The sequence below is a fragment of the Capricornis sumatraensis genome, chromosome X (assembly GCF_032405125.1).
Source record: "Capricornis sumatraensis isolate serow.1 chromosome X, serow.2, whole genome shotgun sequence".
Taxonomy (NCBI): Eukaryota; Metazoa; Chordata; class Mammalia; order Artiodactyla; family Bovidae; genus Capricornis; species Capricornis sumatraensis.
Genome location: NC_091092.1, coordinates 118,792,677 through 118,820,193, shown reverse-complemented (window position 1 = coordinate 118,820,193; position 27,517 = coordinate 118,792,677).

Below are 27,517 nucleotides of genomic sequence, written 5' to 3'. Positions count from 1 at the left end.
CTGACTTCTTCGAGGAGGGTCTTGGAGACTGTGAAGGTGTTGACTTTTTTAGGGGAGGGGCCTCAAGGTAGCAAAGGAAAGCATTCTAGCGTGGCCAGGGGTTGGGATGAGGACCCTCTGTGAGGACAGAGGGAATTCCTGCCCTGCTGGCAGCCTGGCGTGTCTGTGCAACTGGTGATGTGATGACGGACACTCATTTTCTCTCACGGTATGGCGAGGATAGAATTGTGAAGGGATGGGGGGCGGGGTGGGGGCCGAGGCAGGAAGGCAGCACGTGGGGCAGGTGAAAGATTTTATTTATTTATAAGGAGTAGTTTATTCCCCCACAGTAGAAGGATTTCCAGATCTGTCCAGGAGTTGTGTGCGGGTACAAAAGAATCCATCGCCTATTCTCAGCCTTAGAGACCATGGGAAAGTGGGAGAACCCTCATATGTTACTGGGTGGTTGTCTCAGGAGAGGCTGGCAGGAAGACAGAAATCCCAGACCATGCAGAGGGTCAAAGGGAAGAGTGAGAGGACTACCGATCATTGAATCAGTTCATTTCATTCTAGTCACTCAGTCATGTCTGACTCTTTGTGACCCCATGGACTGCAGCATGCCAGGCTTCCCTGTCCGTCACCAACTCCCAGCACTTAATGAAACCTCATGTCCATCGAGTTGGTGATGCCATCCAACCATCTCACCCTCTGTTGTCCCCTTTTCCTCCCGTCGTCAATATTTGCCAACATCAGGGTCTTTTCCAATGAATCAGTTCTTCCCGTAAAGTGCCCAAAGTATTCAGCTTCAGCATCAGTCCCTCCAGTGAATATTCAGGACTGATTTCCTTTAGGTTTGACTCGTTCAATCTCCTTGCTGCCTAAGGGACTCTCAAGAGTCTTCTCCAATACCACAGTTCAAAGCATCAATTCTTTGGTGCTCAGCTTTTTTTAATAGTCCAACTCTCACATCCATACAGTCCAGTTCAGTCGCTCAGTCACGTCCGACTCATTGCGACCCCATGAAGCACAGCATGTCAGGCCTCCCTGTCCATCACCAACTCCCAGAGTTCACTCAGACTCACGTCCATCGAGTCCGTGATGCCATCCAGCCATCTCATCCTCGGTCGTTCCCTTCTCCTCCTGCCCCAGTCCCTCCCAGGATCAGAGTCTTTTCCAATGAGTCAACTCTTGGCGTGAGGTGGCCAAAGTACTGGAGTTTCTTTTCAGCTTTAGCATCATTCCTTCCAAAGAAATCCCAGGGCTGATCTCCTTCAGAATGGACTGGTTGGATCTGCTTGCAGTCCAAGGGCCTCTCAAGAGTCTTCTCCAGCACCACAGTTCAAAAGCATCAGTTTCTTCGGCGCTCAGCCTTCTTCACAGTCCAACTCTCACATCCGTACATGACCACAGGAAAAACCACAACCTTGACTAGACGGACCGTAGTCGGCAAAGTAATGTCTCTGCTTTTGAATATGCTATCTAGGTTGGTGATACCTTTTCTTCCAGGGAGTAAGCGTGTTTTAATTTCAAGGCTGCAGTCACCATCTGCAGTGATTTTGGAGCCCAGAACAATAAAGTCTGACACTGTTTCCACGGTTTCCCCATCTGTTTCCCATGAAGTGATGGGACCGGATGCCATGATCTTCGTTTTCTGAATGTTGAGCTTTCAGCCAGCTTTTTCACTCTCCACTTTCACTTTCAGCACCAGGCTTTCTAGTTCCTCTTCGCTTTCTGCCATAAGGGTGGTGTCATCTGCATATCTGAGGTTATTGATAGTTCTCGTGACAATCTTGATTCCAGCTTGTGTTTCTTCCAGTCCAGCGTTTCTCATGATGTACTCTGCATATAAGTTAAGTAAGCAGGGTGACAATACACAGCCTTGATGTACCCCTTTTCCTATTTGGAACCAGTCTGTTGTTCCATGTCCAGCTCTAACTGTTGCTTCCTGACCTGCATACAGATTTCTCAAGAGGCAGGTCAGGTGGTCTGGTATTCCCATCTCTTTCAGTAGTTTCCACAGGTTATTGTGAAGCCATTCATTAAAGAGACAGGAGCTGAGACAGGACTCGGGTGCAGGACTACCGAGGAGAACAGCACCCGATCGTGTAGGGAGTCCTGCAGGGACAACCGTATACTTACTCTTAGACCTGTGCCATCAGGCAGCTTCCTGCAAGGAAAGTCTCAAGTAGGTGAGGACCTGGTCGTAAGGACAGTGACAGAAGGAGGTGCCCAAGGTCCGGGAAGGAGTGTAATTGAGAAGCCTATGTGAAAGTGAGGATGCCCTCCACTCCCAGAGGGGGCGCCAGAGATCGAGGCACTATCTATGGTGAGGCGCTCACTTCCTCCTAGGGTAGTCGCTAGCACTCACTTCTTGCTAGGCGGCTAAGGAAGGAGAGCGAGTTTGCCTCTGGCGGTGGTGCGTGTGCTCAGGCGTGTGAGCATTTCCAGGCTCCAGCAGGAACCTAGTCAAGGTGAGGAGCCTGAATGACGAATGGGAGACACCCCCCCAAACTGCCAACCTCCCCCACCCCGTGTCGCCCGGCCCTCCCGTCCGTGCCTTGTCCCCAGCTCCGTGCATCGTTCCCCCTCCCCGGTGCCTCGCCCCCACCCCAAACCCCGTGCCTGGCGCCCACAAGGCCCTGACGCTCTGGTGGAGGAAGATTCCTGCCCAGAGGTTCTCCGGGAGGTGAGGACCTTGGTTGAAGTGGGTGGCCCCAGTTCAGAGGGGGAAGAAGACCCTAACACGGGTCTGAGAGAGGAAACGCAGGTGGAAAGTCCGAACGAGGCCCTGCTTGTTGCTCAGAGGACCCAAGCATGGCGGTCAGGTAGAGGCGAGCCTTCCTTTTCTATAGGATGGATTAGGAGCTCGACCGCCTTGCCCTGAAGGAATTCGAGGGCGCAGCTCTTGAGTGAGGTCTGAGGGGACCTCAACCCCAGAAGAGTGAAGTGGCACAGGACTTGTGTTTCCGATCAAGCTTGGCAAGACCCGAACATGGGGAACAGCCTGACTTCTTCGAGGAGGGTCTTGGAGACTGTGAAGGTGTTGACTTTTTTAGGGGAGGGGCCTCAAGGTAGCAAAGGAAAGCATTCTAGCGTGGCCAGGGGTTGGGATGAGGACCCTCTGTGAGGACAGAGGGAATTCCTGCCCTGCTGGCAGCCTGGCGTGTCTGTGCAACTGGTGATGTGATGACGGACACTCATTTTCTCTCACGGTATGGCGAGGATAGAATTGTGAAGGGATGGGGGGCGGGGTGGGGGCCGAGGCAGGAAGGCAGCACGTGGGGCAGGTGAAAGATTTTATTTATTTATAAGGAGTAGTTTATTCCCCCACAGTAGAAGGATTTCCAGATCTGTCCAGGAGTTGTGTGCGGGTACAAAAGAATCCATCGCCTATTCTCAGCCTTAGAGACCATGGGAAAGTGGGAGAACCCTCATATGTTACTGGGTGGTTGTCTCAGGAGAGGCTGGCAGGAAGACAGAAATCCCAGACCATGCAGAGGGTCAAAGGCAAGATTGAGAGGACTACCGATCATTGAATCAGTTCATTTCATTCTAGTCACTCAGTCATGTCTGACTCTTTGTGACCCCATGGACTGCAGCATGCCAGGCTTTCCTGTCCGTCACCAACTCCCAGCACTTAATGAAACCTCATGTCCATCGAGTTGGTGATGCCATCCAACCATCTCACCCTCTGTTGTCCCCTTTTCCTCCCGTCGTCAATATTTGCCAACATCAGGGTCTTTTCCAATGAATCAGTTCTTCCCGTAAAGTGCCCAAAGTATTCAGCTTCAGCATCAGTCCCTCCAGTGAATATTCAGGACTGATTTCCTTTAGGTTTGACTCGTTCAATCTCCTTGCTGCCTAAGGGACTCTCAAGAGTCTTCTCCAATACCACAGTTCAAAGCATCAATTCTTTGGTGCTCAGCTTTTTTTAATAGTCCAACTCTCACATCCATACAGTCCAGTTCAGTCGCTCAGTCACGTCCGACTCATTGCGACCCCATGAAGCACAGCATGTCAGGCCTCCCTGTCCATCACCAACTCCCAGAGTTCACTCAGACTCACGTCCATCGAGTCCGTGATGCCATCCAGCCATCTCATCCTCGGTCGTTCCCTTCTCCTCCTGCCCCAGTCCCTCCCAGGATCAGAGTCTTTTCCAATGAGTCAACTCTTGGCGTGAGGTGGCCAAAGTACTGGAGTTTCTTTTCAGCTTTAGCATCATTCCTTCCAAAGAAATCCCAGGGCTGATCTCCTTCAGAATGGACTGGTTGGATCTGCTTGCAGTCCAAGGGCCTCTCAAGAGTCTTCTCCAGCACCACAGTTCAAAAGCATCAGTTTCTTCGGCGCTCAGCCTTCTTCACAGTCCAACTCTCACATCCGTACATGACCACAGGAAAAACCACAACCTTGACTAGACGGACCGTAGTCGGCAAAGTAATGTCTCTGCTTTTGAATATGCTATCTAGGTTGGTGATACCTTTTCTTCCAGGGAGTAAGCGTGTTTTAATTTCATGGCTGCAGTCACCATCTGCAGTGATTTTGGAGCCCAGAACAATAAAGTCTGACACTGTTTCCACGGTTTCCCCATCTGTTTCCCATGAAGTGATGGGACCGGATGCCATGATCTTCGTTTTCTGAATGTTGAGCTTTCAGCCAGCTTTTTCACTCTCCACTTTCACTTTCAGCACCAGGCTTTCTAGTTCCTCTTCGCTTTCTGCCATAAGGGTGGTGTCATCTGCATATCTGAGGTTATTGATAGTTCTCGTGACAATCTTGATTCCAGCTTGTGTTTCTTCCAGTCCAGCGTTTCTCATGATGTACTCTGCATATAAGTTAAGTAAGCAGGGTGACAATACACAGCCTTGATGTACCCCTTTTCCTATTTGGAACCAGTCTGTTGTTCCATGTCCAGCTCTAACTGTTGCTTCCTGACCTGCATACAGATTTCTCAAGAGGCAGGTCAGGTGGTCTGGTATTCCCATCTCTTTCAGTAGTTTCCACAGGTTATTGTGAAGCCATTCATTAAAGAGACAGGAGCTGAGACAGGACTCGGGTGCAGGACTACCGAGGAGAACAGCACCCGATCGTGTAGGGAGTCCTGCAGGGACAACCGTATACTTACTCTTAGACCTGTGCCATCAGGCAGCTTCCTGCAAGGAAAGTCTCAAGTAGGTGAGGACCTGGTCGTAAGGACAGTGACAGAAGGAGGTGCCCAAGGTCCGGGAAGGAGTGTAATTGAGAAGCCTATGTGAAAGTGAGGATGCCCTCCACTCCCAGAGGGGGCGCCAGAGATCGAGGCACTATCTATGGTGAGGCGCTCACTTCCTCCTAGGGTAGTCGCTAGCACTCACTTCTTGCTAGGCGGCTAAGGAAGGAGAGCGAGTTTGCCTCTGGCGGTGGTGCGTGTGCTCAGGCGTGTGAGCATTTCCAGGCTCCAGCAGGAACCTAGTCAAGGTGAGGAGCCTGAATGACGAATGGGAGACACCCCCCCAAACTGCCAACCTCCCCCACCCCGTGTCGCCCGGCCCTCCCGTCCGTGCCTTGTCCCCAGCTCCGTGCATCGTTCCCCCTCCCCGGTGCCTCGCCCCCACCCCAAACCCCGTGCCTGGCGCCCACAAGGCCCTGACGCTCTGGTGGAGGAAGATTCCTGCCCAGAGGTTCTCCGGGAGGTGAGGACCTTGGTTGAAGTGGGTGGCCCCAGTTCAGAGGGGGAAGAAGACCCTAACACGGGTCTGAGAGAGGAAACGCAGGTGGAAAGTCCGAACGAGGCCCTGCTTGTTGCTCAGAGGACCCAAGCATGGCGGTCAGGTAGAGGCGAGCCTTCCTTTTCTATAGGATGGATTAGGAGCTCGACCGCCTTGCCCTGAAGGAATTCGAGGGCGCAGCTCTTGAGTGAGGTCTGAGGGGACCTCAACCCCAGAAGAGTGAAGTGGCACAGGACTTGTGTTTCCGATCAAGCTTGGCAAGACCCGAACATGGGGAACAGCCTGACTTCTTCGAGGAGGGTCTTGGAGACTGTGAAGGTGTTGACTTTTTTAGGGGAGGGGCCTCAAGGTAGCAAAGGAAAGCATTCTAGCGTGGCCAGGGGTTGGGATGAGGACCCTCTGTGAGGACAGAGGGAATTCCTGCCCTGCTGGCAGCCTGGCGTGTCTGTGCAACTGGTGATGTGATGACGGACACTCATTTTCTCTCACGGTATGGCGAGGATAGAATTGTGAAGGGATGGGGGGCGGGGTGGGGGCCGAGGCAGGAAGGCAGCACGTGGGGCAGGTGAAAGATTTTATTTATTTATAAGGAGTAGTTTATTCCCCAACAGTAGAAGGATTTCCAGATCTGTCCAGGAGTTGTGTGCGGGTACAAAAGAATCCATCGCCTATTCTCAGCCTTAGAGACCATGGGAAAGTGGGAGAACCCTCATATGTTACTGGGTGGTTGTCTCAGGAGAGGCTGGCAGGAAGACAGAAATCCCAGACCATGCAGAGGGTCAAAGGGAAGAGTGAGAGGACTACCGATCATTGAATCAGTTCATTTCATTCTAGTCACTCAGTCATGTCTGACTCTTTGTGACCCCATGGACTGCAGCATGCCAGGCTTCCCTGTCCGTCACCAACTCCCAGCACTTAATGAAACCTCATGTCCATCGAGTTGGTGATGCCATCCAACCATCTCACCCTCTGTTGTCCCCTTTTCCTCCCGTCGTCAATATTTGCCAACATCAGGGTCTTTTCCAATGAATCAGTTCTTCCCGTAAAGTGCCCAAAGTATTCAGCTTCAGCATCAGTCCCTCCAGTGAATATTCAGGACTGATTTCCTTTAGGTTTGACTCGTTCAATCTCCTTGCTGCCTAAGGGACTCTCAAGAGTCTTCTCCAATACCACAGTTCAAAGCATCAATTCTTTGGTGCTCAGCTTTTTTTAATAGTCCAACTCTCACATCCATACAGTCCAGTTCAGTCGCTCAGTCACGTCCGACTCATTGCGACCCCATGAAGCACAGCATGTCAGGCCTCCCTGTCCATCACCAACTCCCAGAGTTCACTCAGACTCACGTCCATCGAGTCCGTGATGCCATCCAGCCATCTCATCCTCGGTCGTTCCCTTCTCCTCCTGCCCCAGTCCCTCCCAGGATCAGAGTCTTTTCCAATGAGTCAACTCTTGGCGTGAGGTGGCCAAAGTACTGGAGTTTCTTTTCAGCTTTAGCATCATTCCTTCCAAAGAAATCCCAGGGCTGATCTCCTTCAGAATGGACTGGTTGGATCTGCTTGCAGTCCAAGGGCCTCTCAAGAGTCTTCTCCAGCACCACAGTTCAAAAGCATCAGTTTCTTCGGCGCTCAGCCTTCTTCACAGTCCAACTCTCACATCCGTACATGACCACAGGAAAAACCACAACCTTGACTAGACGGACCGTAGTCGGCAAAGTAATGTCTCTGCTTTTGAATATGCTATCTAGGTTGGTGATACCTTTTCTTCCAGGGAGTAAGCGTGTTTTAATTTCATGGCTGCAGTCACCATCTGCAGTGATTTTGGAGCCCAGAACAATAAAGTCTGACACTGTTTCCACGGTTTCCCCATCTGTTTCCCATGAAGTGATGGGACCGGATGCCATGATCTTCGTTTTCTGAATGTTGAGCTTTCAGCCAGCTTTTTCACTCTCCACTTTCACTTTCAGCACCAGGCTTTCTAGTTCCTCTTCGCTTTCTGCCATAAGGGTGGTGTCATCTGCATATCTGAGGTTATTGATAGTTCTCGTGACAATCTTGATTCCAGCTTGTGTTTCTTCCAGTCCAGCATTTCTCATGATGTACTCTGCATATAAGTTAAGTAAGCAGGGTGACAATACACAGCCTTGATGTACCCCTTTTCCTATTTGGAACCAGTCTGTTGTTCCATGTCCAGCTCTAACTGTTGCTTCCTGACCTGCATACAGATTTCTCAAGAGGCAGGTCAGGTGGTCTGGTATTCCCATCTCTTTCAGTAGTTTCCACAGGTTATTGTGAAGCCATTCATTAAAGAGACAGGAGCTGAGACAGGACTCGGGTGCAGGACTACCGAGGAGAACAGCACCCGATCGTGTAGGGAGTCCTGCAGGGACAACCGTATACTTACTCTTAGACCTGTGCCATCAGGCAGCTTCCTGCAAGGAAAGTCTCAAGTAGGTGAGGACCTGGTCGTAAGGACAGTGACAGAAGGAGGTGCCCAAGGTCCGGGAAGGAGTGTAATTGAGAAGCCTATGTGAAAGTGAGGATGCCCTCCACTCCCAGAGGGGGCGCCAGAGATCGAGGCACTATCTATGGTGAGGCGCTCACTTCCTCCTAGGGTAGTCGCTAGCACTCACTTCTTGCTAGGCGGCTAAGGAAGGAGAGCGAGTTTGCCTCTGGCGGTGGTGCGTGTGCTCAGGCGTGTGAGCATTTCCAGGCTCCAGCAGGAACCTAGTCAAGGTGAGGAGCCTGAATGACGAATGGGAGACACCCCCCCAAACTGCCAACCTCCCCCACCCCGTGTCGCCCGGCCCTCCCGTCCGTGCCTTGTCCCCAGCTCCGTGCATCGTTCCCCCTCCCCGGTGCCTCGCCCCCACCCCAAACCCCGTGCCTGGCGCCCACAAGGCCCTGACGCTCTGGTGGAGGAAGATTCCTGCCCAGAGGTTCTCCGGGAGGTGAGGACCTTGGTTGAAGTGGGTGGCCCCAGTTCAGAGGGGGAAGAAGACCCTAACACGGGTCTGAGAGAGGAAACGCAGGTGGAAAGTCCGAACGAGGCCCTGCTTGTTGCTCAGAGGACCCAAGCATGGCGGTCAGGTAGAGGCGAGCCTTCCTTTTCTATAGGATGGATTAGGAGCTCGACCGCCTTGCCCTGAAGGAATTCGAGGGCGCAGCTCTTGAGTGAGGTCTGAGGGGACCTCAACCCCAGAAGAGTGAAGTGGCACAGGACTTGTGTTTCCGATCAAGCTTGGCAAGACCCGAACATGGGGAACAGCCTGACTTCTTCGAGGAGGGTCTTGGAGACTGTGAAGGTGTTGACTTTTTTAGGGGAGGGGCCTCAAGGTAGCAAAGGAAAGCATTCTAGCGTGGCCAGGGGTTGGGATGAGGACCCTCTGTGAGGACAGAGGGAATTCCTGCCCTGCTGGCAGCCTGGCGTGTCTGTGCAACTGGTGATGTGATGACGGACACTCATTTTCTCTCACGGTATGGCGAGGATAGAATTGTGAAGGGATGGGGGGCGGGGTGGGGGCCGAGGCAGGAAGGCAGCACGTGGGGCAGGTGAAAGATTTTATTTATTTATAAGGAGTAGTTTATTCCCCCACAGTAGAAGGATTTCCAGATCTGTCCAGGAGTTGTGTGCGGGTACAAAAGAATCCATCGCCTATTCTCAGCCTTAGAGACCATGGGAAAGTGGGAGAACCCTCATATGTTACTGGGTGGTTGTCTCAGGAGAGGCTGGCAGGAAGACAGAAATCCCAGACCATGCAGAGGGTCAAAGGCAAGATTGAGAGGACTACCGATCATTGAATCAGTTCATTTCATTCTAGTCACTCAGTCATGTCTGACTCTTTGTGACCCCATGGACTGCAGCATGCCAGGCTTTCCTGTCCGTCACCAACTCCCAGCACTTAAAAAAACCTCATGTCCATCGAGTTGGTGATGCCATCCAACCATCTCACCCTCTGTTGTCCCCTTTTCCTCCCGTCGTCAATATTTGCCAACATCAGGGTCTTTTCCAACGAATCAGTTCTTCCCGTGAAGTGCCCAAAGTATTCAGCTTCAGCATCAGTCCCCCAGTGAATATTCAGGACTGATTTCCTTTAGGTTTGACTCGTTCAATCTCCTTGCAGCCTAAGGGACTCTCAAGAGTCTTCTCCAATACCACAGTTCAAAGCATCAATTCTTTGGTGCTCAGCTTTTTTTAATAGTCCAACTCTCACATCCATACAGTCCAGTTCAGTCTCTCAGTCACGTCCGACTCATTGCGACCCCATGAAGCACAGCATGTCAGGCCTCCCTGTCCATCACCAACTCCCAGAGTTCACTCAGACTCACGTCCATCGAGTCCGTGATGCCATCCAGCCATCTCATCCTCGGTCGTTCCCTTCTCCTCCTGCCCCAGTCCCTCCCAGGATCAGAGACTTTTCCAATGAGTCAACTCTTGGCGTGAGGTGGCCAAAGTACTGGAGTTTCTTTTCAGCTTTAGCATCATTCCTTCCAAAGAAATCCCAGGGCTGATCTCCTTCAGAATGGACTGGTTGGATCTGCTTGCAGTCCAAGGGACTCTCAAGAGTCTTCTCCAGCACCACAGTTCTAAAGCATCAGTTTCTTCGGCGCTCAGCCTTCTTCACAGTCCAACTCTCACATCCGTACATGACCACAGGAAAAACCACAACCTTGACTAGACGGACCGTAGTCGGCAAAGTAATGTCTCTGCTTTTGAATATGCTATCTAGGTTGGTGATACCTTTTCTTCCAGGGAGTAAGCGTGTTTTAATTTCATGGCTGCAGTCACCATCTGCAGTGATTTTGGAGCCCAGAACAATAAAGTCTGACACTGTTTCCACGGTTTCCCCATCTGTTTCCCATGAAGTGATGGGACCGGATGCCATGATCTTCGTTTTCTGAATGTTGAGCTTTCAGCCAGCTTTTTCACTCTCCACTTTCACTTTCAGCAACAGGCTTTCTAGTTCCTCTTCGCTTTCTGCCATAAGGGTGGTGTCATCTGCATATCTGAGGTTATTGATACTTCTCGTGACAATCTTGATTCCAGCTTGTGTTTCTTCCAGTCCAGCGTTTCTCATGATGTACTCTGCATATAGGTTAAGTAAGCAGGGTGACAATATACAGCCTTGATGTACCCCTTTTCGTATTTGGAACCAGTCTGTTGTTCCATGTCCAGCTCTAACTGTTGCTTCTTGACCTGCATACAGATTTCTCAAGAGGCAGGTCAGGTGGTCTAGTATTCCCATCTCTTTGAGTAGTTTCCCCAGGTTATTGTGAAGCCATTCATTAAAGAGAGAGGAGCTGAGACAGGACTCGGGTGCAGGACTACCGAGGAGAACAGCACCCGATCGTGTAGGGAGTCCTGCAGGGACAACCGTATACTTACTCTTAGACCTGTGCCATCAGGCAGCTTCCTGCAAGGAAAGTCTCAAGTAGGTGAGGACCTGGTCGTAAGGACAGTGACAGAAGGAGGTGCCCAAGGTCCGGGAAGGAGTGTAATTGAGAAGCCTATGTGAAAGTGAGGATGCCCTGCACTCCCAGAGGGGGCGCCAGAGATCGAGGCACTATCTATGGTGAGGCGCTCACTACCTCCTAGGGTAGTAGCTAGCACTCACTTCTTGCTAGGCGGCTAAGGAAGGAGAGCGAGTTTGCCTCTGGCGGTGGTGCGTGTGCTCAGGCGTGTGAGCATTTCCAGGCTCCAGCAGGAACCTAGTCAAGGTGAGGAGCCTGAATGACGAATGGGAGACACCCCCCCAAACTCCAAACCTCCCCCACCCCGTGTCGCCCGGCCCTCCCGTCCGTGCCTTGTCCCCAGCTCCGTGCATCGTCCCCCCTCCCCGGTGCCTCGCCCCCCCCCCCCCAACCCCGTGCCTGGCGCCCACAAGGCCCTGACGCTCTGGTGGAGGAAGATTCCTGCCCAGAGGTTCTCCGGGAGGTGAGGACCTTGGTTGAAGTGGGTGGCCCCAGTTCAGAGGGGGAAGAAGACCCTAACACGGGTCTGAGAGAGGAAACGCAGGTGGAAAGTCCGAACGAGGCCCTGCTTGTTGCTCAGAGGACCCAAGCATGGCGGTCAGGTAGAGGCGAGCCTTCCTTTTCTATAGGATGGATTAGGAGCTCGACCGCCTTGCCCTGAAGGAATTCGAGGGCGCAGCTCTTGAGTGAGGTCTGAGGGGACCTCAACCCCAGAAGAGTGAAGTGGCACAGGACTTGTGTTTCCGATCAAGCTTGGCAAGATCCGAACATGGGGAACAGCCTGACTTCTTCGAGGAGGGTCTTGGAGACTGTGAAGGTGTTGACTTTTTTAGGGGAGGGGCCTCAAGGTAGCAAAGGAAAGCATTCTAGCGTGGCCAGGGGTTGGGATGAGGACCCTCTGTGAGGACAGAGGGAATTCCTGCCCTGCTGGCAGCCTGGCGTGTCTGTGCAACTGGTGATGTGATGACGGACACTCATTTTCTCTCACGGTATGGCGAGGATAGAATTGTGAAGGGATGGGTGGCGGGGTGGGGGCCGAGGCAGGAAGGCAGCACGTGGGGCAGGTGAAAGATTTTATTTATTTATAAGGAGTAGTTTATTCCCCCACAGTAGAAGGATTTCCAGATCTGTCCAGGAGTTGTGTGCGGGTACAAAAGAATCCATCGCCTATTCTCAGCCTTAGAGACCATGGGAAAGTGGGAGAACCCTCATATGTTACTGGGTGGTTGTCTCAGGAGAGGCTGGCAGGAAGACAGAAATCCCAGACCATGCAGAGGGTCAAAGGGAAGAGTGAGAGGACTACCGATCATTGAATCAGTTCATTTCATTCTAGTCACTCAGTCATGTCTGACTCTTTGTGACCCCATGGACTGCAGCATGCCAGGCTTCCCTGTCCGTCACCAACTCCCAGCACTTAATGAAACCTCATGTCCATCGAGTTGGTGATGCCATCCAACCATCTCACCCTCTGTTGTCCCCTTTTCCTCCCGTCGTCAATATTTGCCAACATCAGGGTCTTTTCCAATGAATCAGTTCTTCCTGTGAAGTGCCCAAAGTATTCAGCTTCAGCATCAGTCCCTCCAGTGAATATTCAGGACTGATTTCCTTTAGGTTTGACTCGTTCAATCTCCTTGCAGCCTAAGGGACTCTCAAGAGTCTTCTCCAATACCACAGTTCAAAGCATCAATTCTTTGGTGCTCAGCTTTTTTTAATAGTCCAACTCTCACATCCATACAGTCCAGTTCAGTCGCTCAGTCACGTCCGACTCATTGCGACCCCATGAAGCACAGCATGTCAGGCCTCCCTGTCCATCACCAACTCCCAGAGTTCACTCAGACTCACGTCCATCGAGTCCGTGATGCCATCCAGCCATCTCATCCTCGGTCGTTCCCTTCTCCTCCTGCCCCAGTCCCTCCCAGGATCAGAGTCTTTTCCAATGAGTCAACTCTTGGCGTGAGGTGGCCAAAGTACTGGAGTTTCTTTTCAGCTTTAGCATCATTCCTTCCAAAGAAATCCCAGGGCTGATCTCCTTCAGAATGGACTGGTTGGATCTGCTTGCAGTCCAAGGGCCTCTCAAGAGTCTTCTCCAGCACCACAGTTCAAAAGCATCAGTTTCTTCGGCGCTCAGCCTTCTTCACAGTCCAACTCTCACATCTGTACATGACCACAGGAAAAACCACAACCTTGACTAGACGGACCGTAGTCGGCAAAGTAATGTCTCTGCTTTTGAATATGCTATCTAGGTTGGTGATACCTTTTCTTCCAGGGAGTAAGCGTGTTTTAATTTCATGGCTGCAGTCACCATCTGCAGTGATTTTGGAGCCCAGAACAATAAAGTCTGACACTGTTTCCACGGTTTCCCCATCTGTTTCCCATGAAGTGATGGGACCGGATGCCATGATCTTCGTTTTCTGAATGTTGAGCTTTCAGCCAGCTTTTTCACTCTCCACTTTCACTTTCAGCAACAGGCTTTCTAGTTCCTCTTCGCTTTCTGCCATAAGGGTGGTGTCATCTGCATATCTGAGGTTATTGATAGTTCTCGTGACAATCTTGATTCCAGCTTGTGTTTCTTCCAGTCCAGCGTTTCTCATGATGTACTCTGCATATAAGTTAAGTAAGCAGGGTGACAATACACAGCCTTGATGTACCCCTTTTCCTATTTGGAACCAGTCTGTTGTTCCATGTCCAGCTCTAACTGTTGCTTCCTGACCTGCATACAGATTTCTCAAGAGGCAGGTCAGGTGGTCTGGTATTCCCATCTCTTTCAGTAGTTTCCACAGGTTATTGTGAAGCCATTCATTAAAGAGACAGGAGCTGAGACAGGACTCGGGTGCAGGACTACCGAGGAGAACAGCACCCGATCGTGTAGGGAGTCCTGCAGGGACAACCGTATACTTACTCTTAGACCTGTGCCATCAGGCAGCTTCCTGCAAGGAAAGTCTCAAGTAGGTGAGGACCTGGTCGTAAGGACAGTGACAGAAGGAGGTGCCCAAGGTCCGGGAAGGAGTGTAATTGAGAAGCCTATGTGAAAGTGAGGATGCCCTCCACTCCCAGAGGGGGCGCCAGAGATCGAGGCACTATCTATGGTGAGGCGCTCACTTCCTCCTAGGGTAGTCGCTAGCACTCACTTCTTGCTAGGCGGCTAAGGAAGGAGAGCGAGTTTGCCTCTGGCGGTGGTGCGTGTGCTCAGGCGTGTGAGCATTTCCAGGCTCCAGCAGGAACCTAGTCAAGGTGAGGAGCCTGAATGACGAATGGGAGACACCCCCCCAAACTGCCAACCTCCCCCACCCCGTGTCGCCCGGCCCTCCCGTCCGTGCCTTGTCCCCAGCTCCGTGCATCGTTCCCCCTCCCCGGTGCCTCGCCCCCGCCCCAAACCCCGTGCCTGGCGCCCACAAGGCCCTGACGCTCTGGTGGAGGAAGATTCCTGCCCAGAGGTTCTCCGGGAGGTGAGGACCTTGGTTGAAGTGGGTGGCCCCAGTTCAGAGGGGGAAGAAGACCCTAACACGGGTCTGAGAGAGGAAACGCAGGTGGAAAGTCCGAACGAGGCCCTGCTTGTTGCTCAGAGGACCCAAGCATGGCGGTCAGGTAGAGGCGAGCCTTCCTTTTCTATAGGATGGATTAGGAGCTCGACCGCCTTGCCCTGAAGGAATTCGAGGGCGCAGCTCTTGAGTGAGGTCTGAGGGGACCTCAACCCCAGAAGAGTGAAGTGGCACAGGACTTGTGTTTCCGATCAAGCTTGGCAAGATCCGAACATGGGGAACAGCCTGACTTCTTCGAGGAGGGTCTTGGAGACTGTGAAGGTGTTGACTTTTTTAGGGGAGGGGCCTCAAGGTAGCAAAGGAAAGCATTCTAGCGTGGCCAGGGGTTGGGATGAGGACCCTCTGTGAGGACAGAGGGAATTCCTGCCCTGCTGGCAGCCTGGCGTGTCTGTGCAACTGGTGATGTGATGACGGACACTCATTTTCTCTCACGGTATGGCGAGGATAGAATTGTGAAGGGATGGGTGGCGGGGTGGGGGCCGAGGCAGGAAGGCAGCACGTGGGGCAGGTGAAAGATTTTATTTATTTATAAGGAGTAGTTTATTCCCCCACAGTAGAAGGATTTCCAGATCTGTCCAGGAGTTGTGTGGGGGTACAAAAGAATCCATCGCCTATTCTCAGCCTTAGAGACCATGGGAAAGTGGGAGAACCCTCATATGTTACTGGGTGGTTGTCTCAGGAGAGGCTGGCAGGAAGACAGAAATCCCAGACCATGCAGAGGGTCAAAGGGAAGATTGAGAGGACTACCGATCATCGAATCAGTTCATTTCATTCTAGTCACTCAGTCATGTCTGACTCTTTGTGACCCCATGGACTGCAGCATGCCAGGCTTCCCTGTCCGTCACCAACTCCCAGCACTTAATGAAACCTCATGTCCATCGAGTTGGTGATGCCATCCAACCATCTCACCCTCTGTTGTCCCCTTTTCCTCCCGTCGTCAATATTTGCCAACATCAGGGTCTTTTCCAATGAATCAGTTCTTCCCGTATAGTGCCCAAAGTATTCAGCTTCAGCATCAGTCCCTCCAGTGAATATTCAGGACTGATTTCCTTTAGGTTTGACTCGCTCAATCTCCTTGCAGCCTAAGGGACTCTCAAGAGTCTTCTCCAATACCACAGTTCAAAGCATCAATTCTTTGGTGCTCAGCTTTTTTTAATAGTCCAACTCTCACATCCATACAGTCCAGTTCAGTCTCTCAGTCACGTCCGACTCATTGCGACCCCATGGAGCACAGCATGTCAGGCCTCCCTGTCCATCACCAACTCCCAGAGTTCACTCAGACTCACGTCCATCGAGTCCGTGATGCCATCCAGCCATCTCATCCTCGGTCGTTCCCTTCTCCTCCTGCCCCTGTCCCTCCCAGGATCAGAGTCTTTTCCAATGAGTCAACTCTTGGCGTGAGGTGGCCAAAGTACTGGAGTTTCTTTTCAGCTTTAGCATCATTCCTTCCAAAGAAATCCCAGGGCTGATCTCCTTCAGAATGGACTGGTTGGATCTGCTTGCAGTCCAAGGGACTCTCAAGAGTCTTCTCCAGCACCACAGTTCAAAAGCATCAGTTTCTTCGGCGCTCAGCCTTCTTCACAGTCCAACTCTCACATCCGTACATGACCACAGGAAACACCACAACCTTGACTAGACGGACCGTAGTCGGCAAAGTAATGCCTCTGCTTTTGAATATGCTATCTAGGTTGGTCATAACTTTTCTTCCAGGGAGTAAGCGTGTTTTAATTTCATGGCTGCAGCCACCATCTGGAGTGATTTTGGAGCCCAGAACAATAAAGTCTGACACTGTATCCACGGTTTCCCCATCTGTTTCCCATGAAGTGATGGGACCGGATGCCATGATCTTCGTTTTCTGAATGTTGAGCTTTCAGCCAGCTTTTTCACTCTCCACTTTCACTTTCAGCACCAGGCTTTCTAGTTCCTCTTCGCTTTCTGCCATAAGGGTGGTGTCATCTGCATATCTGAGGTTATTGATACTTCTCGCGACAGTCTTGATTCCAGCTTGTGTTTCTTCCAGTCCAGCGTTTCTCATGATGTACTCTGCATATAAGTTAAGTAAGCAGGGTGACAATACACAGCCTTGATGTACCCCTTTTCCTATTTGGAACCAGTCTGTTGTTCCATGTCCAGCTCTAACTGTTGCTTCCTGACCTGCATACAGATTTCTCAAGAGGCAGGTCAGGTGGTCTGGTATTCCCATCTCTTTCAGTAGTTTCCACAGGTTATTGTGAAGCCATTCATTAAAGAGACAGGAGCTGAGACAGGACTCGGGTGCAGGACTACCGAGGAGAACAGCACCCGATCGTGTAGGGAGTCCTGCAGGGACAACCGTATACTTACTCTTAGACCTGTGCCATCAGGCAGCTTCCTGCAAGGAAAGTCTCAAGTAGGTGAGGACCTGGTCGTAAGGACAGTGACAGAAGGAGGTGCCCAAGGTCCGGGAAGGAGTGTAATTGAGAAGCCTATGTGAAAGTGAGGATGCCCTCCACTCCCAGAGGGGGCGCCAGAGATCGAGGCACTATCTATGGTGAGGCGCTCACTTCCTCCTAGGGTAGTAGCTAGCACTCACTTCTTGCTAGGCGGCTAAGGAAGGAGAGCGAGTTTGCCTCTGGCGGTGGTGCGTGTGCTCAGGCGTGTGAGCATTTCCAGGCTCCAGCAGGAACCTAGTCAAGGTGAGGAGCCTGAATGACGAATGGGAGACACCCCCCCAAACTCCCAACCTCCCCCACCCCGTGTCGCCCGGCCCTCCCGTCCGTGCCTTGTCCCCAGCTCCGTGCATCGTCCCCCCTCCCCGGTGCCTCGCCCCGCCCGCCCAACCCCGTGCCTGGCGCCCACAAGGCCCTGACGCTCTGGTGGAGGAAGATTCCTGCCCAGAGGTTCTCCGGGAGGTGAGGATCTTGCTTGAAGTGGGTGGCCCCAGTTCAGAGGGGGAAGAAGACCCTAACAAGGGTCTGAGAGAGGAAACGCAGGTGGAAAGTCCGAACGAGGCCCTGCTTGTTGCTCAGAGGACCCAAGCATGGCGGTCAGGTAGAGGCGAGCCTTCCTTTTCTATAGGATGGATTAGGAGCTCGACCGCCTTGCCCTGAAGGAATTCGAGGGCGCAGCTCTTGAGTGAGGTCTGAGGGGACCTCAACCCCAGAAGAGTGCAGTGGCACAGGACTTGTGTTTCCGGTCAAGCTTGGCAAGACCCGAACATGGGGAACAGCCTGACTTCTTCGAGGAGGGTCTTGGAGACTGTGAAGGTGTTGACTTTTTTAGGGGAGGGGCCTCAAGGTAGCAAAGGAAAGCATTCTAGCGTGGCCAGGGGTTGGGATGAGGACCCTCTGTGAGGACAGAGGGAATTCCTGCCCTGCTGGCAGCCTGGCGTGTCTGTGCAACTGGTGATGTGATGACGGACACTCATTTTCTCTCACGGTATGGCGAGGATAGAATTGTGAAGGGATGGGTGGCGGGGTGGGGGCCGAGGCAGGAAGGCAGCACGTGGGGCAGGTGAAAGATTTTATTTATTTATAAGGAGTAGTTTATTCCCCCACAGTAGAAGGATTTCCAGATCTGTCCAGGAGTTGTGTGGGGGTACAAAAGAATCCATCGCCTATTCTCAGCCTTAGAGACCATGGGAAAGTGGGAGAACACTCATATGTTACTGGGTGGTTGTCTCAGGAGAGGCTGGCAGGAAGACAGAAATCCCAGACCATGCAGAGGGTCAAAGGGAAGATTGAGAGGACTACCGATCATCGAATCAGTTCATTTCATTCTAGTCACTCAGTCATGTCTGACTCTTTGTGACCCCATGGACTGCAGCATGCCAGGCTTCCCTGTCCGTCACCAACTCCCAGCACTTAATGAAACCTCATGTCCATCGAGTTGGTGATGCCATCCAACCATCTCACCCTCTGTTGTCCCCTTTTCCTCCCGTCGTCAATATTTGCCAACATCAGGGTCTTTTCCAATGAATCAGTTCTTCCCGTATAGTGCCCAAAGTATTCAGCTTCAGCATCAGTCCCTCCAGTGAATATTCAGGACTGATTTCCTTTAGGTTTGACTCGCTCAATCTCCTTGCAGCCTAAGGGACTCTCAAGAGTCTTCTCCAATACCACAGTTCAAAGCATCAATTCTTTGGTGCTCAGCTTTTTTTAATAGTCCAACTCTCACATCCATACAGTCCAGTTCAGTCTCTCAGTCACGTCCGACTCATTGCGACCCCATGGAGCACAGCATGTCAGGCCTCCCTGTCCATCACCAACTCCCAGAGTTCACTCAGACTCACGTCCATCGAGTCCGTGATGCCATCCAGCCATCTCATCCTCGGTCGTTCCCTTCTCCTCCTGCCCCAGTCCCTCCCAGGATCAGAGTCTTTTCCAATGAGTCAACTCTTGGCGTGAGGTGGCCAAAGTACTGGAGTTTCTTTTCAGCTTTAGCATCATTCCTTCCAAAGAAATCCCAGGGCTGATCTCCTTCAGAATGGACTGGTTGGATCTGCTTGCAGTCCAAGGGACTCTCAAGAGTCTTCTCCAGCACCACAGTTCAAAAGCATCAGTTTCTTCGGCGCTCAGCCTTCTTCACAGTCCAACTCTCACATCCGTACATGACCACAGGAAACACCACAACCTTGACTAGACGGACCGTAGTCGGCAAAGTAATGCCTCTGCTTTTGAATATGCTATCTAGGTTGGTCATAACTTTTCTTCCAGGGAGTAGGCGTGTTTTAATTTCATGGCTGCAGCCACCATCTGGAGTGATTTTGGAGCCCAGAACAATAAAGTCTGACACTGTATCCACGGTTTCCCCATCTGTTTCCCATGAAGTGATGGGACCGGATGCCATGATCTTCGTTTTCTGAATGTTGAGCTTTCAGCCAGCTTTTTCACTCTCCACTTTCACTTTCAGCACCAGGCTTTCTAGTTCCTCTTCGCTTTCTGCCATAAGGGTGGTGTCATCTGCATATCTGAGGTTATTGATACTTCTCGCTACAGTCTTGATTCCAGCTTGTGTTTCTTCCAGTCCAGCGTTTCTCATGATGTACTCTGCATATAAGTTAAGTAAGCAGGGTGACAATACACAGCCTTGATGTACCCCTTTTCCTATTTGGAACCAGTCTGTTGTTCCATGTCCAGCTCTAACTGTTGCTTCCTGACCTGCATACAGATTTCTCAAGAGGCAGGTCAGGTGGTCTGGTATTCCCATCTCTTTCAGTAGTTTCCACAGGTTATTGTGAAGCCATTCATTAAAGAGACAGGAGCTGAGACAGGACTCGGGTGCAGGACTACCGAGGAGAACACCACCCGATCGTGTAGGGAGTCCTGCAGGGACAACCGTATACTTACTCTTAGACCTGTGCCATCAGGCAGCTTCCTGCAAGGAAAGTCTCAAGTAGGTGAGGACCTGGTCGTAAGGACAGTGACAGAAGGAGGTGCCCAAGGTCCGGGAAGGAGTGTAATTGAGAAGCCTATGTAAAAGTGAGGATGCCCTCCACTCCCAGAGGGGGCGCCAGAGATCGAGGCACTATCTATGGTGAGGCGCTCACTTCCTCCTAGGGTAGTAGCTAGCACTCACTTCTTGCTAGGCGGCTAAGGAAGGAGAGCGAGTTTGCCTCTGGCGGTGGTGCGTGTGCTCAGGCGTGTGAGCATTTCCAGGCTCCAGCAGGAACCTAGTCAAGGTGAGGAGCCTGATTGACGAATGGGAGACACCCCCCCAAACTCCCAACCTCCCCCACCCCGTGTCGCCCGGCCCTCCCGTCCGTGCCTTGTCCCCAGCTCCGTGCATCGTCCCCCCTCCCCGGTGCCTCGCCCCGCCCGCCCAACCCCGTGCCTGGCGCCCACAAGGCCCTGACGCTCTGGTGGAGGAAGATTCCTGCCCAGAGGTTCTCCGGGAGGTGAGGATCTTGCTTGAAGTGGGTGGCCCCAGTTCAGAGGGGGAAGAAGACCCTAACAAGGGTCTGAGAGAGGAAACGCAGGTGGAAAGTCCGAACGAGGCCCTGCTTGTTGCTCAGAGGACCCAAGCATGGCGGTCAGGTAGAGGCGAGCCTTCCTTTTCTATAGGATGGATTAGGAGCTCGACCGCCTTGCCCTGAAGGAATTCGAGGGCGCAGCTCTTGAGTGAGGTCTGAGGGGACCTCAACCCCAGAAGAGTGAAGTGGCACAGGACTTGTGTTTCCGGTGAAGCTTGGCAAGACCCGAACATGGGGAACAGCCTGACTTCTTCGAGGAGGGTCTTGGAGACTGTGAAGGTGTTGACTTTTTTAGGGGAGGGGCCTCAAGGTAGCAAAGGAAAGCATTCTAGCGTGGCCAGGGGTTGGGATGAGGACCCTCTGTGAGGACAGAGGGAATTCCTGCCCTGCTGGCAGCCTGGCGTGTCTGTGCAACTGGTGATGTGATGACGGACACTCATTTTCTCTCACGGTATGGCGAGGATAGAATTGTGAAGGGATGGGTGGCGGGGTGGGGGCCGAGGCAGGAAGGCAGCACGTGGGGCAGGTGAAAGATTTTATTTATTTATAAGGAGTAGTTTATTCCCCCACAGTAGAAGGATTTCCAGATCTGTCCAGGAGTTGTGTGGGGGTACAAAAGAATCCATCGCCTATTCTCAGCCTTAGAGACCATGGGAAAGTGGGAGAACACTCATATGTTACTGGGTGGTTGTCTCAGGAGAGGCTGGCAGGAAGACAGAAATCCCAGACCATGCAGAGGGTCAAAGGGAAGATTGAGAGGACTACCAATCATCGAATCAGTTCATTTCATTCTAGTCACTCAGTCATGTCTGACTCTTTGTGACCCCATGGACTGCAGCATGCCAGGCTTCCCTGTCCGTCACCAACTCCCAGCACTTAATGAAACCTCATGTCCATCGAGTTGGTGATGCCATCCAACCATCTCACCCTCTGTTGTCCCCTTTTCCTCCCGTCGTCAATATTTGCCAACATCAGGGTCTTTTCCAATGAATCAGTTCTTCCCGTATAGTGCCCAAAGTATTCAGCTTCAGCATCAGTCCCTCCAGTGAATATTCAGGACTGATTTCCTTTAGGTTTGACTCGTTCAATCTCCTTGCAGCCTAAGGGACTCTCAAGAGTCTTCTCCAATACCACAGTTCAAAGCATCAATTCTTTGGTGCTCAGCTTTTTTTAATAGTCCAACTCTCACATCCATACAGTCCAGTTCAGTCGCTCAGTCACGTCCGACTCATTGCAACCCCATGAAGCACAGCATGTCAGGCCTCCCTGTCCATCACCAACTCCCAGAGTTCACTCATACTCACGTCCATCGAGTCCGTGATGCCATCCAGCCATCTCATCCTCGGTCGTTCCCTTCTCCTCCTGCCCCAGTCCCTCCCAGGATCAGAGTCTTTTCCAATGAGTCAACTCTTGGCGTGAGGTGGCCAAAGTACTGGAGTTTCTTTTCAGCTTTAGCATCATTCCTTCCAAAGAAATCCCAGGGCTGATCTCCTTCAGAATGGACTGGTTGGATCTGCTTGCAGTCCAAGGGACTCTCAAGAGTCTTCTCCAGCACCACAGTTCAAAAGCATCAGTTTCTTCGGCGCTCAGCCTTCTTCACGGTCCAACTCTCACATCCGTACATGACCACAGGAAAAACCACAACCTTGACTAGACGGACCGTAGTCGGCAAAGTAATGTCTCTGCTTTAGAATATGCTATCTAGGTTGGTGATACCTTTTCTTCCAGGGAGTAAGCGTGTTTTAATTTCATGGCTGCAGCCACCATCTGGAGTGATTTTGGAGCCCAGAACAATAAAGTCTGACACTGTTTCCACGGTTTCCCCATCTGTTTCCCATGAAGTGATGGGACCGGATGCCATGATCTTCGTTTTCTGAATGTTGAGCTTTAAGCCAGCTTTTTCACTCTCCACTTTCACTTTCAGCAACAGGCTTTCTAGTTCCTCTTCGCTTTCTGCCATAAGGGTGGTGTCATCTGCATATCTGAGGTTATTGATACTTCTCGCGACAGTCTTGATTCCAGCTTGTGTTTCTTCCAGTCCAGCGTTTCTCATGATGTACTCTGCATATAGGTTAAGTAAGCAGGGTGACAATACACAGCCTTGATGTACCCCTTTTCCTATTTGGAACCAGTCTGTTGTTCCATGTCCAGCTCTAACTGTTGCTTCCTGACCTGCATACAGATTTCTCAAGAGGCAGGTCAGGTGGTCTGGTATTCCCATCTCTTTCAGTAGTTTCCACAGGTTATTGTGAAGCCATTCATTAAAGAGACAGGAGCTGAGACAGGACTCGGGTGCAGGACTACCGAGGAGAACAGCACCCGATCGTGTAGGGAGTCCTGCAGGGACAACCGTATACTTACTCTTAGACCTGTGCCATCAGGCAGCTTCCTGCAAGGAAAGTCTCAAGTAGGTGAGGACCTGGTCGTAAGGACAGTGACAGAAGGAGGTGCCCAAGGTCCGGGAAGGAGTGTAATTGAGAAGCCTATGTGAAAGTGAGGATGCCCTCCACTCCCAGAGGGGGCGCCAGAGATCGAGGCACTATCTATGGTGAGGCGCTCACTTCCTCCTAGGGTAGTAGCTAGCACTCACTTCTTGCTAGGCGGCTAAGGAAGGAGAGCGAGTTTGCCTCTGGCGGTGGTGCGTGTGCTCAGGCGTGTGAGCATTTCCAGGCTCCAGCAGGAACCTAGTCAAGGTGAGGAGCCTGAATGACGAATGGGAGACACCCCCCCAAACTCCCAACCTCCCCCACCCCGTGTCGCCCGGCCCTCCCGTCCGTGCCTTGTCCCCAGCTCCGTGCATCGTCCCCCCTCCCCGGTGCCTCGCCCCCCCCGCCCAACCCCGTGCCTGGCGCCCACAAGTCCCTGACGCTCTGGTGGAGGAAGATTCCTGCCCAGAGGTTCTCCGGGAGGTGAGGATCTTGCTTGAAGTGGGTGGCCCCAGTTCAGAGGGGGAAGAAGACCCTAACAAGGGTCTGAGAGAGGAAACGCAGGTGGAAAGTCCGAACGAGGCCCTGCTTGTTGCTCAGAGGACCCAAGCATGGCGGTCAGGTAGAGGCGAGCCTTCCTTTTCTATAGGATGGATTAGGAGCTCGACCGCCTTGCCCTGAAGGAATTCGAGGGCGCAGCTCTTGAGTGAGGTCTGAGGGGACCTCAACCCCAGAAGAGTGCAGTGGCACAGGACTTGTGTTTCCGGTCAAGCTTGGCAAGACCCGAACATGGGGAACAGCCTGACTTCTTCGAGGAGGGTCTTGGAGACTGTGAAGGTGTTGACTTTTTTAGGGGAGGGGCCTCAAGGTAGCAAAGGAAAGCATTCTAGCGTGGCCAGGGGTTGGGATGAGGACCCTCTGTGAGGACAGAGGGAATTCCTGCCCTGCTGGCAGCCTGGCGTGTCTGTGCAACTGGTGATGTGATGACGGACACTCATTTTCTCTCACGGTATGGCGAGGATAGAATTGTGAAGGGATGGGTGGCGGGGTGGGGGCCGAGGCAGGAAGGCAGCACGTGGGGCAGGTGAAAGATTTTATTTATTTATAAGGAGTAGTTTATTCCCCCACAGTAGAAGGATTTCCAGATCTGTCCAGGAGTTGTGTGGGGGTACAAAAGAATCCATCGCCTATTCTCAGCCTTAGAGACCATGGGAAAGTGGGAGAACCCTCATATGTTACTGGGTGGTTGTCTCAGGAGAGGCTGGCAGGAAGACAGAAATCCCAGACCATGCAGAGGGTCAAAGGGAAGATTGAGAGGACTACCGATCATCGAATCAGTTCATTTCATTCTAGTCACTCAGTCATGTCTGACTCTTTGTGACCCCATGGACTGCAGCATGCCAGGCTTCCCTGTCCGTCACCAACTCCCAGCACTTAATGAAACCTCATGTCCATCGAGTTGGTGATGCCATCCAACCATCTCACCCTCTGTTGTCCCCTTTTCCTCCCGTCGTCAATATTTGCCAACATCAGGGTCTTTTCCAATGAATCAGTTCTTCCCGTAAAGTGCCCAAAGTATTCAGCTTCAGCATCAGTCCCTCCAGTGAATATTCAGGACTGATTTCCTTTAGGTTAGACTCGTTCAATCTCCTTGCAGCCTAAGGGACTCTCAAGAGTCTTCTCCAATACCACAGTTCAAAGCATCAATTCTTTGGTGCTCAGCTTTTTTTAATAGTCCAACTCTCACATCCATACAGTCCAGTTCAGTCGCTCAGTCACGTCCGACTCATTGGAACCCCATGAAGCACAGCATGTCAGGCCTCCCTGTCCATCACCAACTCCCAGAGTTCACTCAGACTCACGTCCATCGAGTCCGTGATGCCATCCAGCCATCTCATCCTCGGTCGTTCCCTTCTCCTCCTGCCCCAGTCCCTCCCAGGATCAGAGTCTTTTCCAATGAGTCAACTCTTGGCGTGAGGTGGCCAAAGTACTGGAGTTTCTTTTCAGCTTTAGCATCATTCCTTCCAAAGAAATCCCAGGGCTGATCTCCTTCAGAATGGAGTGGTTGGATCTGCTTGCAGTCCAAGGGACTCTCAAGAGTCTTCTCCAGCACCACAGTTCAAAAGCATCAGTTTCTTCGGCGCTCAGCCTTCTTCACAGTCCAACTCTCCCATCCGTACATGACCACAGGAAACACCACAACCTTGACTAGACGGACCGTAGTCGGCAAAGTAATGTCTCTGCTTTAGAATATGCTATCTAGAATGGTGATAACTTTTCTTCCAGGGAGTAAGCGTGTTTTAATTTCATGGCTGCAGCCACCATCTGGAGTGATTTTGGAGCCCAGAACAATAAAGTCTGACACTGTTTCCACGGTTTCCCCATCTGTTTCCCATGAAGTGATGGGACCGGATGCCATGATCTTCGTTTTCTGAATGTTGAGCTTTAAGCCAGCTTTTTCACTCTCCACTTTCACTTTCAGCAACAGGCTTTCTAGTTCCTCTTCGCTTTCTGCCATAAGGGTGGTGTCATCTGCATATCTGAGGTTATTGATACTTCTCGCGACAGTCTTGATTCCAGCTTGTGTTTCTTCCAGTCCAGCGTTTCTCATGATGTACTCTGCATATAGGTTAAGTAAGCAGGGTGACAATACACAGCCTTGATGTACCCCTTTTCCTATTTGGAACCAGTCTGTTGTTCCATGTCCAGCTCTAACTGTTGCTTCCTGACCTGCATACAGATTTCTCAAGAGGCAGGTCAGGTGGTCTGGTATTCCCATCTCTTTCAGTAGTTTCCACAGGTTATTGTGAAGCCATTCATTAAAGAGACAGGAGCTCAGACAGGACTCGGGTGCAGGACTACCGAGGAGAACACCACCCGATCGTGTAGGGAGTCCTGCAGGGACAACCGTATACTTACTCTTAGACCTGTGCCATCAGGCAGCTTCCTGCAAGGAAAGTCTCAAGTAGGTGAGGACCTGGTCGTAAGGACAGTGACAGAAGGAGGTGCCCAAGGTCCGGGAAGGAGTGTAATTGAGAAGCCTATGTGAAAGTGAGGATGCCCTCCACTCCCAGAGGGGGCGCCAGAGATCGAGGCACTATCTATGGTGAGGCGCTCACTTCCTCCTAGGGTAGTCGCTAGCACTCACTTCTTGCTAGGCGGCTAAGGAAGGAGAGCGAGTTTGCCTCTGGCGGTGGTGCGTGTGCTCAGGCGTGTGAGCATTTCCAGGCTCCAGCAGGAACCTAGTCAAGGTGAGGAGCCTGAATGACGAATGGGAGACACCCCCCCAAACTCCCAACCTCCCCCACCCCGTGTCGCCCGGCCCTCCCGTCCGTGCCTTGTCCCCAGCTCCGTGCATCGTCCCCCCTCCCCGGTGCCTCGCCCCGCCCGCCCAACCCCGTGCCTGGCGCCCACAAGGCCCTGACGCTCTGGTGGAGGAAGATTCCTGCCCAGAGGTTCTCCGGGAGGTGAGGATCTTGCTTGAAGTGGGTGGCCCCAGTTCAGAGGGGGAAGAAGACCCTAACAAGGGTCTGAGAGAGGAAACGCAGGTGGAAAGTCCGAACGAGGCCCTGCTTGTTGCTCAGAGGACCCAAGCATGGCGGTCAGGTAGAGGCGAGCCTTCCTTTTCTATAGGATGGATTAGGAGCTCGACCGCCTTGCCCTGAAGGAATTCGAGGGCGCAGCTCTTGAGTGAGGTCTGAGGGGACCTCAACCCCAGAAGAGTGAAGTGGCACAGGACTTGTGTTTCCGGTCAAGCTTGGCAAGACCCGAACATGGGGAACAGCCTGACTTCTTCGAGGAGGGTCTTGGAGACTGTGAAGGTGTTGACTTTTTTAGGGGAGGGGCCTCAAGGTAGCAAAGGAAAGCATTCTAGCGTGGCCAGGGGTTGGGATGAGGACCCTCTGTGAGGACAGAGGGAATTCCTGCCCTGCTGGCAGCCTGGCGTGTCTGTGCAACTGGTGATGTGATGACGGACACTCATTTTCTCTCACGGTATGGCGAGGATAGAATTGTGAAGGGATGGGTGGCGGGGTGGGGGCCGAGGCAGGAAGGCAGCACGTGGGGCAGGTGAAAGATTTTATTTATTTATAAGGAGTAGTTTATTCCCCCACAGTAGAAGGATTTCCAGATCTGTCCAGGAGTTGTGTGGGGGTACAAAAGAATCCATCGCCTATTCTCAGCCTTAGAGGCCATGGGAAAGTGGGAGAACCCTCATATGTTACTGGGTGGTTGTCTCAGGAGAGGCTGGCAGGAAGACAGAAATCCCAGACCATGCAGAGGGTCAAAGGGAAGATTGAGAGGACTACCGATCATCGAATCAGTTCATTTCATTCTAGTCACTCAGTCATGTCTGACTCTTTGTGACCCCATGGACTGCAGCATGCCAGGCTTCCCTGTCCGTCACCAACTCCCAGCACTTAATGAAACCTCATGTCCATCGAGTTGGTGA